Genomic DNA, 14710 nt, shown 5'->3' on the forward strand with positions numbered 1-14710 from the left:
TTTGAGGTCAGTTACACAACCAAATTTATATAACCTAAACTACTCCACGTGATATTTCAGCCTCGTTTGTCACCTTCAAATTTGCAAACTCAGCGTTCGATTTAAGCGCATCACTTATATAAGGTGTCACTTTCACCTGATGGTACGATTTGCATTTTATCAAAATGCTAATACAATCTGGGAAAAATCATGAAACTGCAAATTTTGAGGTCAGTTACACAACCAAATAATCCTCACGTGGAGGATGGATTTTATATAAGGTAGGAAAATTCCACCCTCTTTTATAACTTCTCATGAGCTTGCAAATTCCGACATGTCTAATGTACTGAACCATCCTCACGTGGATTGTTTCTGTCAAAGTATTCTACCTTTTTCAGGATACCTTATGTAAGTTTAGTTTATGTAAGCGAAGGTATAAAAGGTTCAGACTTTTCCATTTCTCATCACACATCAGTTCCTGCTCGAAGACAAGAACCCATTCTGGTTATTTCTGTTGACACACATTGACAACAGTAAGGTAAGCATCTTTAATGCATTTATTGAAAGAGAATGTGTTACATTAATCGTTACTGGTGATAGTGATAAGACAGAGTATTATTTTGTTTAACCTGAAATATTGATTATACTCAGCAAAGTTTGGTAGGATTAACGTGGATTCAATTAAAGAGTTATCACTAGACCAAGGTCTGTCTAACATTGAATCAACTGTAAACACTAGATTGCACTGTACACTGCATCATTATAGTAGTAAATAGGTGCAATGTTATTCAGTATTTTGTTTCTTTTACGCAGGTTCTGAGCTGTTATGTATAATATTCTTGGTGAATAACCTCATCATGTCAAACCATACCACATGTCCAGTGTACATTTGTGGTCATTGTAATTACCGCTTTAGTCGTAAATCCAATTTAATACGTCATCTTCAGAATTGTGGCAGAGAACAAGCATTATATGTTTGTCAATTTTGTGAAAAGCCTTTTAATCGGAAAGATAATTTGAATCAACATGTGAAAACCTGTAAACAGAAAGTTGTCTATTGGCATCAGTGTCCACACTGCTTTAAGCAGTTTTCAAATGAAACCGATTATCAAGGTCATCCATGTTCAAATAATGTTTCTGCTCATACCTGTCCAACCTGTTATCAATCCTTTCCCACATCAAAAGCTTTGCGTATGCACAAAAGTAAATCAGGTCATGACATGGTAGGTCATGGTAAAGGCAAGGCTAAGAAAAAGACTAAGTCAGCAACAGTGTCTGTAGCACCCCCCAATTCATCTCATGTTTCCAATGCTCACCCTACTTCCCGTCATCCTAGCCAACCAAAAGATAATTCAAAGCCTGCTCATACCTGTCCAACCTGTTATCAATCCTTTCCCACATCAAAAGCTTTGCGTATGCACAAAAGTAAATCAGGTCATGACATGGTAGGTCATGGTAAAGGCAAGGCTAAGAAAAAGACGAAGTCAGCAACAGTGTCTGTAGCACCCCCCAATTCATCTCATGTTTCCAATGCTCACCCTACTTCCCGTCATCCTAGCCAACCAAAAGATAATTCAAAGCCATGTTCTACTGAAGCCCTAAAAGGCGATGTCAGGCAATATGATTTTGAAGGACAAAGTGTCACCGATGCATTAGTATTTCTAGTCAGTGAACAGAACAATGTGATAGCAACTCTCAAATCAGAAATAACAGAGAAGAAATTAATTAAATGGAGTTTGTGTTTGCACATCAGAATGGAGAAACCTAGTGAAGGGGATGCTTCCCATTTTCATGAAGCATACTTTAGGTCTGAGATGCAAACTGCTACAAGAAGTTCAGATTTACTTGAACAGTATGCACAAGCCATGAATAAAATGCTTCAAACACTTGATGATTATGAAGGGGTTCATTCAGGCTTGAATGTTTCTGCAATTATCCTTTTGAAACTCAGTGTAGTGAAGTATAATCCCTTTAAAGGTGGTACTTACATCCCATTACCGCCATATTTGGCAAAACATAAACGATGCTTAACCAATGTAGAAAATGTGAATAATGATTTATGTTTCCCTTTATCGATTCTTGCAAAATTGCACCCATCTTCCACCAACAAAGAGAGACAGACTCATTACCTTCCCTATTTAAATCAATTGACTTTAGAAGGTTTTACTTTCCCCATGACCTTGAAACAAATTCCTCGGTTTGAACAAGTGAATCAATTATCCATCAATGTGTACGGTTTTGAGGATAATGTATTGTATCCACTGTATATCAGTAAGGTTCAGGTGGCAGAAGAAAAAAGACAAATAGATTTATTGATGCTTTCTAAAGAAAGTGAACCAGATGATTTTGATGGCATTTTAGGATTGGAAGACCATGTGCAAGGCATGGAGATAGACAACTTGCTCAATACCCACTTTTGTCTCATTAGCAATTTGAATGGTTTAGTCAGAAACAGTAATGGAGATCGTCAGCACTTTGTTTGTAGAAAATGTTTATGGTCATTCTCAACCAAACCAAGGTTGGAAGCTCACAAATCATACTGTTACACAAAAGCACAAAGGGTTGTCTTACCTAAACCCGAAGAAGCAGTGTATCAATTTGGTTTAAGATCTCAAAGCAAAACTGAAAGAGCCAAGTTTCTGATTGTAGCCGACTTTGAAAGTTTATTAGTGCCCGAACAAGGTGATAATACTTCCCGCCTGAATAAACATGTACCCTGTGCTTATGCCTACAAAGTGGTATGCACTGAACAACGGTATTCCAAACCTATACAAACTTATGTAGGTCAAAATGCTGCAGAACATTTTATTGGAAATATTTTGAAAGAATATGATGCCATAATGAAATTATTTGATTCTGTTAAACCCCTGCAGCTCACCAATCAGGACCAGATTGTTATAGCTAGATCAACCCATTGTGGTTTATGTGGAGAGTTGCTGGGATCTGATAGAGTGCTGGATCATGACCATTTGACAGGCGAATTTCGTCAGGTTCTGCATAACAAATGCAATCTAAATTTTCAGCTCAGAAAGAAGGTGGTAGTTATGTTCCACAATTTAGAACATTATGATGGTCATCTGTTGTTAGAAGTGGCACACAAATTTGGTGATCATGAAATCACAGTCATACCGCACACCACTGAGCAATTTCTGTCCTTTACTGTAGACAAACATTTGGTCTTTTTGGATTCTTACAAATTTTTGCAGAGTTCATTAGATAGTTTGACAAAAAATCAGTTAGACAAAGGAGAAAATACATTTGTGTATTTAAAGACACACTTTGGCTGTTATGCCCATCATCTCACAAAAAAACTGAACTTTCCATATGAGTATATCCAATCATGGGAAACTTTAGAGGAGACATCTTTGCCTCCAAAAGAAGCCTTTTACAGTTCGCTCAGCAAACAAGGTATCAGTGATGCAGATTATGCATACACGCAACAATTATGGGAAACATTTCAATGTAAAACCATCAGTGATTTTATGAGGCTCTATGTCAAAACAGATGTATTACTGCTAACAGATATCATTGAGACCTTTAGAACAGGTTGTTTGAATGATTATGGTCTAGACATTTGTCATTATTATTCCATGCCAGGCTTCTGCTTGGACGCAGCTATGAAGATCACAGGAGCTAAACTTGATCTGTTTACAGAGGTTGACACCTACAATTTCATTGAAAATTCTATTCGTGGTGGAGTGTCAGTCATTAGTAAGAAATATGCAAAAGCCAACAATGAACATATGGACCATTTTGACCCAGAGAAAGACACTTCCACCCTTCTCTACTTTGATGTGAATTCGTTGTATGCCACTGTCATGTTACAACCTCTCCCCATAGGAAACTATCAATTCATTCAATCCACAGAGTTCAGTAAGATAGACTGGTACAATGTAGATACTCAGGGTGATACAGGTTATATCTTGGAAGTGGATTTGATGTATCCTCCTCACTTACACAAATCTCATGCAGCTTTCCCCATGGCTCCAACTCATGATGATATCCCATTTGCAGAGTTTTCAAAAAAACACAAAGAATTGTTAGCTCATTTCTTAAAAAAAGATATTGACAAAATTCCAAAAAAATCATCTGGTAGAAAACTCTTTTGTACCTTGAAAGATCGTTTTAATTATGTGATTCATTTCAAAACATTGCAGTTGTACCTAAAGCATGGTTTAGTGTTAAAGCAAATACACAGAGTTCTCAAATTTACCCAAGGCTCATGGTTGAAACCCTATGTTGAGCTCAACTTGAGAAATCGTAAAAATGCAAAGGATGATTGTGACAAAGATCGTTACAAATTGATGAACAACTGTGTCTTTGGACGTTTCTGCATGAATAAACGTAAACACAAGACAGTGCATTTAGTCACCCAGCGAGCAAAACTTCAAAAACTTGCTGCAAAATCCAACTTCAAAAATGTTAAAATATATTCAGAAGATGTTGCAGCTATGGAAATGGAAAAGCTGTCTGTGCATTTAGATCAACCCATTGCAGTTGGATTCACCATTTTAGATTTGGCCAAGTTTGAAATTTATGACTTTTATTACAATGTCATGCAGAAACAGTATGGATATGAACATTTAAATTTGCTCATGACAGACACAGACAGTTTGTTTATGCAAGTGCATGCTCCTCCACATACTCCCTTTCTTGATCCTTATGTGTTCATGAAACAAAAGTTGCATTTATTTGACACTTCCAATTATGACCCTGACGACCCCAAGGGGTTGTATTCTGATGTAAATTGCAAGGTTACAGGAAAAATGAAAGACGAAGCAGGTGGAGAGATTATCTTAGAATTTTGTGGCCTTAAAAGCAAAATGTACAGTTTTGTATTCAAAAAAGCTAAAGAACTCATTGAGAAAAAAACAGCCAAAGGTATAAAGAAATCTGTAATCAAACAATTTCTCAGACATGAAATGTTTAGAGACTGTTTGTTTAATAATGAAACTGTTTCATGTTCCTTTAATCTCATTAGGTCACATAATAACACTCTGTACACTCAACATCATACCAAAGTGGCATTGACAGCCATAGACAACAAGCGTTTTATTTTAGAAGATAGTATTCACAGTTTGCCTTATGGTTATTCACCAGAATAGATACAAACTGTACAAGTGGGAGAAAAAACAGTATACAATAGAATCACAGGTATGTTCCACTTTGACTATAATCATCTTTCCAAAATTATGTTCATAATTATGAAATTGAACATCAAAATTTAGTTTTGCATTGTGTTTCCATGACTGTCCTTATTATTATTATTATTCTTTTTTTCATTCACAGATGGAGCAAGGAAGCTATCTCTGCATTGAATGCCATGGCTATCTACCCATAGATGCCAATGGACCTGAGTATGATGGCCTCTTCACTTGTGTTTACTGCAGAAATTGAACATCAAAATTTAGTTTTGCATTGTGTTTCCATGACTGTCCTTATTATTATTATTCTTTTTTCATTCACAGATGGAGCAAGGAAGCTATCTCTGCATTGAATGCCATGGCTATCTACCCATAGATGCCAATGGACCTGAGTATGATGGCCTCTTCACTTGTGTTTACTGCGGTGTTAGGATGAAATACACCTATCACAAATTTATGGTGCATAATGGCACCTGTGCTGTGAGGATTCGGGTGCCTAAAAAGAAGCAGAAAACGAAACCGCATGTGTGCACATGTCCCAAGACATATCGTATTGACTGAACTCTCAATCACTCTCAGAGTTCAACTTGTGTGTGCTGCAGTGTTAGGATGAAATACACCTATCACAAGTTTATGGTGCATAAAGACACCTTTGCTGTAAAAAAAGAAGCAGAAAACAAAACTTTGTGCATGCACATGCCTCAAGACATATCAATTGACTGAACTCGTAATCATCCCTCTGAGTTAAATGTAACAGTATCTTTATGTAATGGTGTGTACTGTATGATATATAACTATACAGACTCGTACAAAGACAACAAACATTGAATGCAAATCTAAATATTTATTATTCAAGAAGACATTACTATAGAGCCTCCAATGCTCTTAGCTTTGTTGCACCAGGTACACCATTAGCTGCTTTTCTTTTGACATATAAAATCTTTGACTGACTTTTGCCTTTTGTTTTTCTTCTTTTAAACAGTTGTTTGGGTGCATGCAATCGCTTTAACAGTTTATGAAACTTATCATATCCTGGAGGAGTACGTTTACTCTTAGGAGACAAGATCACAAACCGAATTAAGTCCACAATGTTGGTATCATACAAGATTTTTCCACTGTCTAACACCAGTTGCAAATGTTCTGTTAATCCCATTTTTCCAGCTGAAATATTGTTTTTCACAAAGACCCACATTGACATCAGCTTGCCAACCATATTTGCAGAGGAAATGCCATGAATTAATTGATCAGGTACTTGAAGCAGCACATTAACATTAGAATACAGAGATGGTACATGATCTTCTTTTACTTTAGTCTCATCATTCACTTTCACTTGACTCACTGTAGGTTTCACTGGTGGATTCACTGTCTGATTCACTGTCTGATTCGTTTTCTCTTCTTCTTGTTTTGGCATTAATCTCTGGTAATTCTCTCTTGTCAAAAGAATCATTGGCCTGCTCATCTTCTATAGAGGTGAGATAGATTAGATAACTCCTTATGCAAATAGGTAGAATTGAGTGGTGTAAGATGAGGAGTTCACGTTTTCTGTGTCTGCTGACACCCTTGTTGGCTAACAGGCGAATGGCCTTCTTGCGACGAGACAACCACGTTTTATCTTTTTCTGTCACCTCTATGTTACCCATGAGAATATTATGCACAAGAGTAAGAATTGATAAGAATTGTTCTGAAGAAGCATGAGTCAGCATAGCTTTTCTCTGAGCATGATTAGCTTCTGCTAACACTGTTAAGAAACTAACATGATGTTTTATCAGTCCACTCATGTTGAAGCTGTAGGGTAGCTGTTTCACTTTCAAATGAAGACATACATCTTTAGTTATTGTTATTTATCTAGACATCTTCTTGTTCATTGTCATCTTCTTCATTGACATTTTCACACTGACTACAATCATGAGGAGGATCTCTTTGCCAACTTTCCAACAAATCTTCACCCCCAACAGACACGGAGGTACTATGTTTTGAGTCTTCATAATCTTGTAAAGACATAGCCTTTCGGAAAATATTATTAGCAACCTCTCGTTCGTTTTCGCTACTGAAGCATTCGTAGTCTACTTCCCCATCTGTCCATATATCTTCATCCAATATGTTGGGACACAGTCTGTTATTCCACAACAAGTCTTTAATGACTTCAGTCCATGAGTCATAGTGATCTTGTATTTGTAAAGCAGCATAATCGTCTCCCCACACTGACACTGTAAACAACATTCTAGAAGCTGTTTCATTCAATGTTGTACCATTCTTTCTGTGTGTTTCAATAATGTCAATCAAACAATTACTTTTTTTCACTGCATACATTTTGCTTGCTGAAAGAGAGCTGGCTGTAGAATGACTGAAGTGAAGTGAAATGGTTGATATATAGAAGGTTGACAGTTTTTGAAAAACTATGATGAATTCATAGTTGTATGTTTTGGAGCTGCTATCATGTTGATATAGTCACAATGAGGTGACAGTCTGAAATGTTCAGACAGAGGATCATCTTCTGGTATCCATCGAGATGCATAAAGTTTACACTTAAAACAATACACTTTATCAGATTGTCCCGTGTAAATAAATCCAGCTTCAGCCATGTCTTTAGGAGACTGTTTCATTTGAACTGGCCAAGTCTTGAATGAAACCGCTCTATCAGTAAACTTTTGTCCTTCAGGTGAATTATGTGTCATGCCAACACAATCTGATTCCACATCAAAGTGTCCACAAACATCCATAGCTCTGTTCAGTTCAGAGGTTGTAAACGAAATGATGTATCAAATGCATCTATGCACATATTTTAAATCATGCAAGGTTATTTCTGGGGAAGGTAGACTGTACACATCTCATCATCAGTAAATATGTTGGTTCGTAAACGTCCATACTGTTCATCAGCATAAGGCGACACATCTAAGACAAGATAACCATATTTCTTTCCTCCTACTGCATCTTGAAACGATTCAGCAAAATACTTAGCTTGGCCTGGAAATACTTGTGATGCTAAAATTTTATATTCATGTGCTGAACGTGGATTAGACAACAAGACAAAGTAATGTGTGTTCAGTGACATTGTTCTTGCACATTCACCTTTGGGGTAGACACTTTGCATAATGTTGATGACTGTAATCCCTAAATGATGCGATAGTGTGGTATACAGATCTAAAAACAAAGAACTTTTACAAATTTGTTGCATGTAATCATCCAAGACAAGTAAACATTTTTTGTCCGATTCATGAGAATAAGATTTCAGTTCCTCTTCAGTAGGCAAGTGATCTTGAAATCTAATATTGGAAACACTGTTTTCAAGCTCTGAATAAATGTCTTGCCACACAACATAACAGTAAATAATCAAGTGAGGCGGAGGATCAAACATGGTATTCACTTGTTTTATGAGACGTGCAGTCCAAACACTTTTACCACTAGACGATCCTCCTGCTACAGAAATTGTAGTAGGTGTATGAAAGGGTAACAGACATTCTTCCATGGTAACTTGCACACTTCGCTGGTGTATTGTACTAGTGAGTTAAAACCTCACATGGTTCCTGTTTTATACAAATAACAACCACAGGTCTTAAATTAAAGTACTTTTTATTGAATGTTTCTTTCTATGCAAATATGATACATAATTTCATTGAAAACAAGAAGGAGTACAATATTTAAAATAATGACAAATATATTGAGATACAAACATATCATTCCAATTGAAGTGTTTTAGATCAAACTGATGATAAAAGTGATGAAAAGTCCAGTTAGCTTTAAATGTACACAACAGATAATACAGACAATACGATCCACACACATTTGAATCTACTGATTGTAAACGTATGCTACTGTAGGTGTAGAATTGAACATATGACTTTAAATAGTCAACAAATTCTTTGCTGACAGGCTCAGCTAGACTGTCAAACAGTTCTGCTCTATTTCCTTTCAGATACATGACAATCCAATGGCGACCATCTTTACTTCTCACATCAGTATTAACAATAAGGCCAACACCTCTCAACAACATTGGAGATGTAAGTGCAGGTAGAGTGTCTTTAGCATACACCCCTAGGACATGGTTCTTAAGCACAGGATCACATTGAATAGCACATAACAATTCTGTAGCTTTCATTTTATATTCTCTCACTTTACATATACATTCCTGGCTTGGTCAATTTCTATGAGTGAGGTCCTTTCAGTCATGACAATACAACTCAGTGTTTTGGTTAAGGCAGCATTGAACTGAATTTCTAGTGATACATTTCCCCGTCTTACTAGACTGAGATGTTCAGTCCCGGTTTCATTCAGTTCAAACACAAAAAGTGCGCTTCCAAGTAAAAATTCTTTTCTGCTGATAAAGTTCCCTTTACTTTCTCTCTTTACATTCACACCATCAAATAGATTCAGATAGGTATCTACATCATCTGCATTGGATGCTCTCCCAGGGAGACTGACACCATTTACATTCAGAGTAACCTTTTTGATCATACTCGATTGAAAGTTGTATGGGTTCTTCACCAAAGAACCTGACATACTACTGCTCTCAACAAATGCAACTGTGTATCGATGAGCGACAGGATTTGAAATATTTTCAATAGTAAATGATTCAGTAGACACAGGAATAGTGGTAGATTTGACTTCTGTCTTCACATAGGGATACAGTGCATTGTTTGGTTTCCCATTTGTCTTTTCTTCAAACAATGTGTTATGAGCCAGAATTAAAGCTGGGTTCACTTTCAAATAACACACTTTAAGTGTCGCATCTAAAATACTTATTTTGTATTTAGTATTAGCAACATCACTCATGAGACAAAACTGAGGATCTGTTCTATACAAGGTCACATTCAATTTTACTCCGTTAATCAAATGTCGATCCATATCAAAAACATCTTCAAACAAATTGCCAGCCATTGTCAACTCTTGACTTTCAGCAATGAAGTCTCCACGTTTCAACAATCCAGTATTACCACCAGTAACAGCATCAGTAGATTCAATGTCATCATTTTCATTACCAGTATCTTTATAGAACAACTGTGATGTTAACTGAGAATTCTTGGCATCTGCTCCATAATTCAACAACGTCTTGAACATGCTTTTATAGGGATAGTGATTATTTGCACTCGATACCAATTGATTTCCCAGGGAAACCGAAACTTGAGAGAACAGAGATTGTAAAAACAAGTTAATAGGCCCAACTTTCTCATCCTCAACCAGTGAAGATGATGTAGCATCATCATGCACCACTTTAAGTTTCACATGTAGTCTTGTTCTCTTCAAATCAATGTACTCACTGCCCTGATTAGGGATAGCAAATTCCAATGGAGACGAGTCATTGATTTGGCTTAATGGACGTACATCATTGAAATAGAACATCTCTGTGGTTGTTGTGTAACTTGGAAGCGAAAAAATGGAGTAAGAATCCGGAAGATATTCGGAAAAGTTACTACTGGATAAGAGTGCCATTGTGTTAACTGAAAATATCGTTTCCTCCAACAGGTGTGCACGTTAAAACTTTAGCTGTCTTAGAAGGAGTAGTGTTGTCTGTCTGACGTATCCTCTTGGAAGTGATGATTTGTTCTCCTGCAGCTCTCTTTAAAGACTTGCGACGTCTCTCTTTGGCATCTGCTTTCTCTACTATGCTCTGAGTCTCTGATGTCATGTGCAATTCAACTAAAGGTCCTTCTTCTTTTCTATTGACTGTATAAGGTATTACTTTAGTTGATAATTTCCCATTGTGGTATTGCTGATGACTTGTGCTCAGTTTCTTGAAGTAATGTTTCCAATTTTCATAGTGAGGTACATAGAGAGGATAGTCTTCCATCTTAACTTGCAAATGGATAACGCCGTAAGTGAAGTGTTGCACTAGTCTCCTCACTCAAGAATGACAAAGCCACTTCATCACTGGGTTTTATAACAATTTCTATGACAGGGGATTCTTTCAATACCACATGAATATTGTATTCGTTTGCAAAGGTGAAGTTAGGACCTAGCCTCAAGTCAATACGTCTCAGCAATGGCAGCTGTGCATCTCCTACCAGTGAACTATCACACAAGTTGCACAGTATGTTTACATACGGATCATGGATTTTATCCACATCAGTCAGTTTCCCAAAATTCAACTCTGTTAATGAAACAACCCAAAATCCATCAAACATCAGTCTTTGATTCAGTTTCACACGAAAATGATAGGGACTGTTGTCCTTAAAATAGTTTTCTTTTGAGTCTGAAGACTTAAGAAAAATATATTTCTCCATCACAAGTCTTTCAACAGACTTTCTTCCACATAAGAATCAAACGAACTTGGCCATCCCAACCATCGCACAAGAACATAGGTTTTACCTCCTCTGTGTTGTCGTTTCAGGACTTTTTCCACCTGCCACTCAATGTCCTCATCTTTGTTTACTCTTTGTAGTTCTTGAGTATAAAACGATCCTTTAATTGGTTGATTGTGAAAGTCTCTAATTCTGTATAAGGGTATTTCTTGCCTTTTGTAGCGATGAGCTATTTTGAACAATTCTTGAGTCCAACGTAAATCAAGTTCTTTACTGAATGGTTTCCTCAGGTATGGAATGCGAACAATATCTCCAACTTTATATTGAAATCTTTTTACAGCATAGTTACCTTTGATTTTAACTTTCTTGCGCAATGGATTCACATACAAATGTTCCCATACTTTCAATTCATTGCTTTTATTCACCTGAGCAGGTGATAAATCAGGCAGAGATGAATGTAAAGTATGATTATAATTCTCTACCAGTAGAGGTAATACAGAAAGGTATTCTTTGGTATTGTTGTGAGTCATATAACGCGTGATGAGCGACTTTAAAGTTCTGTTGAATCTTTCCACATAATTGCTTTTAATATTTTCATTACGTGTGATGATATGAGTGATACTTTCTTCTTTTAGGAATGTTTCAAATTCGCCTCGAAACTCAGAGCCAGCATCAGTGCGAACCTTTATGGGTCTCCTTGATTTGAGTATGTTTTTAAAAACTTTCACCACTGTAAGTGGCTTCTTATTCTCCAAAGGCATGACAAAAGCATAGCGTGAAAGAATGTCCACAACTACCAACAGATAACTGATACCATCATTCCATTTCATGTACCTTGACATATCTGCTAAATCTGCGTCAAACATTTCATTCATTGCATTAACTCTTACTTTCATCCTTTTAAATTTGTGTCTAACTGGTTTGTGTAAACTGTAAGCATCTTGCTCATTCACAAACCGTTTCACATTCCTCAACCTGATATTGTGTTGCTTGTTTTTCTTCAATTGATCACGCAGTTTAGATGGACCATAGAAAGCGCCTGGTCTCTGTGGGTTAAAATAATACTTTTCTAATGCTTTGTTCTGCTTTAAATCACTGTTTTTTCTTCGAGAACTCATGATGAATTGAAGCAAGGGATGAGATGAACAAGATTTTTATACAACTAAAAAAGAAATGAACACAATTTTATTTCACCAAAGAACATTCTATACATATCAATTCAATATAGCGATCATCATGCACAACAAGATAAGAACTTATGATAGATACCTCAATCGCGATCTGTTTGAATGCAACAACTTATATCGTGAGGATATGTCCATGAAAGTCTTGCGATATCGTGTCATCCATCATCCCCTCTGGGTCACGATAACACATACAGTTCATCAAATCCATACAACATACATGACACTGAACTTGACCACTGTTACAACTTATATATCGTAACATATTATTATGGCGGCATACACTACAATTCTTTTGAAGAGGAGTCAGGTTATGTTCTTCATAAGGATCATCCTCTACTGCATTTGACTCTCGCTGCTTAATATCTTCCATGAGCTGACTGTAATCCTGCCACCAGTTGTTAAGAGTAGTAGATCCAATGGGCTGGCAGTCAGCTACGATGGTGTCTTCGTCCATTAGCAAGTTGACTTCGCTGGAGACATCTAAGTTAGCTTCAGTTGGAGGTATATTATGTTCTTTATCAATTGATGGTAGAGTTGAGTTGTTGACCATTACCCTACCAACAAAAAGAAAGGAAAAAGATATGAATATAAAAACAAAATTGATGTTGCAAATTAAATAGGTAGAACACAGTGACATGTAACACAAATATTCACTTACTTTGCTTTCTTAACCTGCTGTTTCTTTGGTTTCTTTACCACTGGTTGAAACAAATCCTCCTCCATTGTTTTTCTGGTTCTCTTCTTTTTCTGAAGAACAGACGTTTCCTGAACAGTTCCGCTCACTGAAGTTCGGTCCTCCTTAGTAGCAGAGGGGAAAGATCCAATGAGATTAGTGTAATCCGTCAGCCATTTCAAGAAAGGAGGCGACATTGGTTGAAGTTTCACTTCTAAGGCTTTGGTCTTCTCCAGCATGTCCATATAAATGGTTTTGTACAACACACTCGATCTCATCATAATTTCATGCAGATAGACTTGGCTATCCAGAATATCCTTGACTTTCAGAAATGTATCGTCGAATGTCTCTACTGACGAAAGAGCAACACGTTTCACATCCACACTTTCCTGCGACATGAGGAATATGTAAGAGATGGACGATTTTCAACACTTTCCTGCTGTAAGTTACTGATCTGAAATAACTAAAACGTTGGTGGTTTCAGACAAAATTGTGTGGAGGGAGGTTTTGATTGGATTATGTATAATACACATTCAGTTTGATTGGCTAAGAGGTATGGAATGATGACAATTTTGCTTCAAGTGATAAAGCGTTAAACAAATGAGATAGCTAAAAAAAATTCTCAAATTCTCATTGTTTCAAATGATCAACACACTTGCTCTACAGGAATTTCTTTTGACCTCTAAGGTTGCTCCTATGCTCCTTATGGAATTTCTTTGTACTGCTACGCTTTTTAAGGAAGTTGTTTGATCTCTCAAGGTTGCACCTACGCTCCTTAATGAATTTCTTTGATCCTAAGGAATGTTATTGTGTATAACCGGTACTTTTATCCTACTGGCGAGAATTTGTTAGTATTCTTCCCATTATTCTCCGTAGTGTTATTCATGACAAGTGACAAAAAGTGACAAAAGCGTCTTAAAAAAAATGAAAATGGTTTGCTATTGGGCGAGAATTTGTAAGTAATCCTCTCGTTATTCTCCTTAGTATTCTGTTACATGTGACAAAAATATTTGCAGGACAAACCTTATTCTTATTATGATCACTAAAAAATGTCCGTTTATATTCTACAAGATCGTGGGGTTTTTTTCACTACGGCAGATTAACACAATGTGCTCGTGGCAACAATATCAGAAAAGGAAACCTGTATAGTTTTCTTTAAGAAACAATAGTAGTATAGGGGCCTTTAAAGACCCACATTTGACCTAGTTTATTTAAGTCAAAATCTATTTTTAGAACAGTCCCCTGGCAACGGGTTATATTTAGATCACACCCGGTGTGTCTAGTTTTAGAAAACGAGTCACTCCTATCTTGAGACCATGTTGTGCATGGGGATTTCCCTTAAACTTATTTTTAGATTCAGCTGGGTAATATAAGGTCCCCCAAAGAGCCCTTCAGATCATTCCGACTCCACTTGCCAAAGAGAACGTAACCTCTCCAGTCTATGTTCTTGACTCTACTGGCTCTCGTAGCTGTTTACTTTGAAGACAGAAA

At 36.8% G+C, this 14710-nt stretch overlaps 1 long non-coding RNA gene across 1 annotated transcript; it reads left to right on the forward strand.

The window, feature by feature from the left end:
* The first annotated feature begins 276 nt into the window (after positions 1–276).
* On the forward strand, positions 277–6074 carry LOC137259959 (uncharacterized). Its single transcript, XR_010954720.1, has 2 exons — positions 277–517; positions 793–6074. It is a non-coding gene; the product is annotated as an uncharacterized lncRNA (long non-coding RNA).
* Positions 6075–14710: the final 8636 nt, after the last annotated feature.

Source organism: Haliotis asinina, chromosome 13, assembly GCF_037392515.1.
Source record: "Haliotis asinina isolate JCU_RB_2024 chromosome 13, JCU_Hal_asi_v2, whole genome shotgun sequence".
Taxonomy (NCBI): domain Eukaryota; kingdom Metazoa; phylum Mollusca; class Gastropoda; order Lepetellida; family Haliotidae; genus Haliotis; species Haliotis asinina.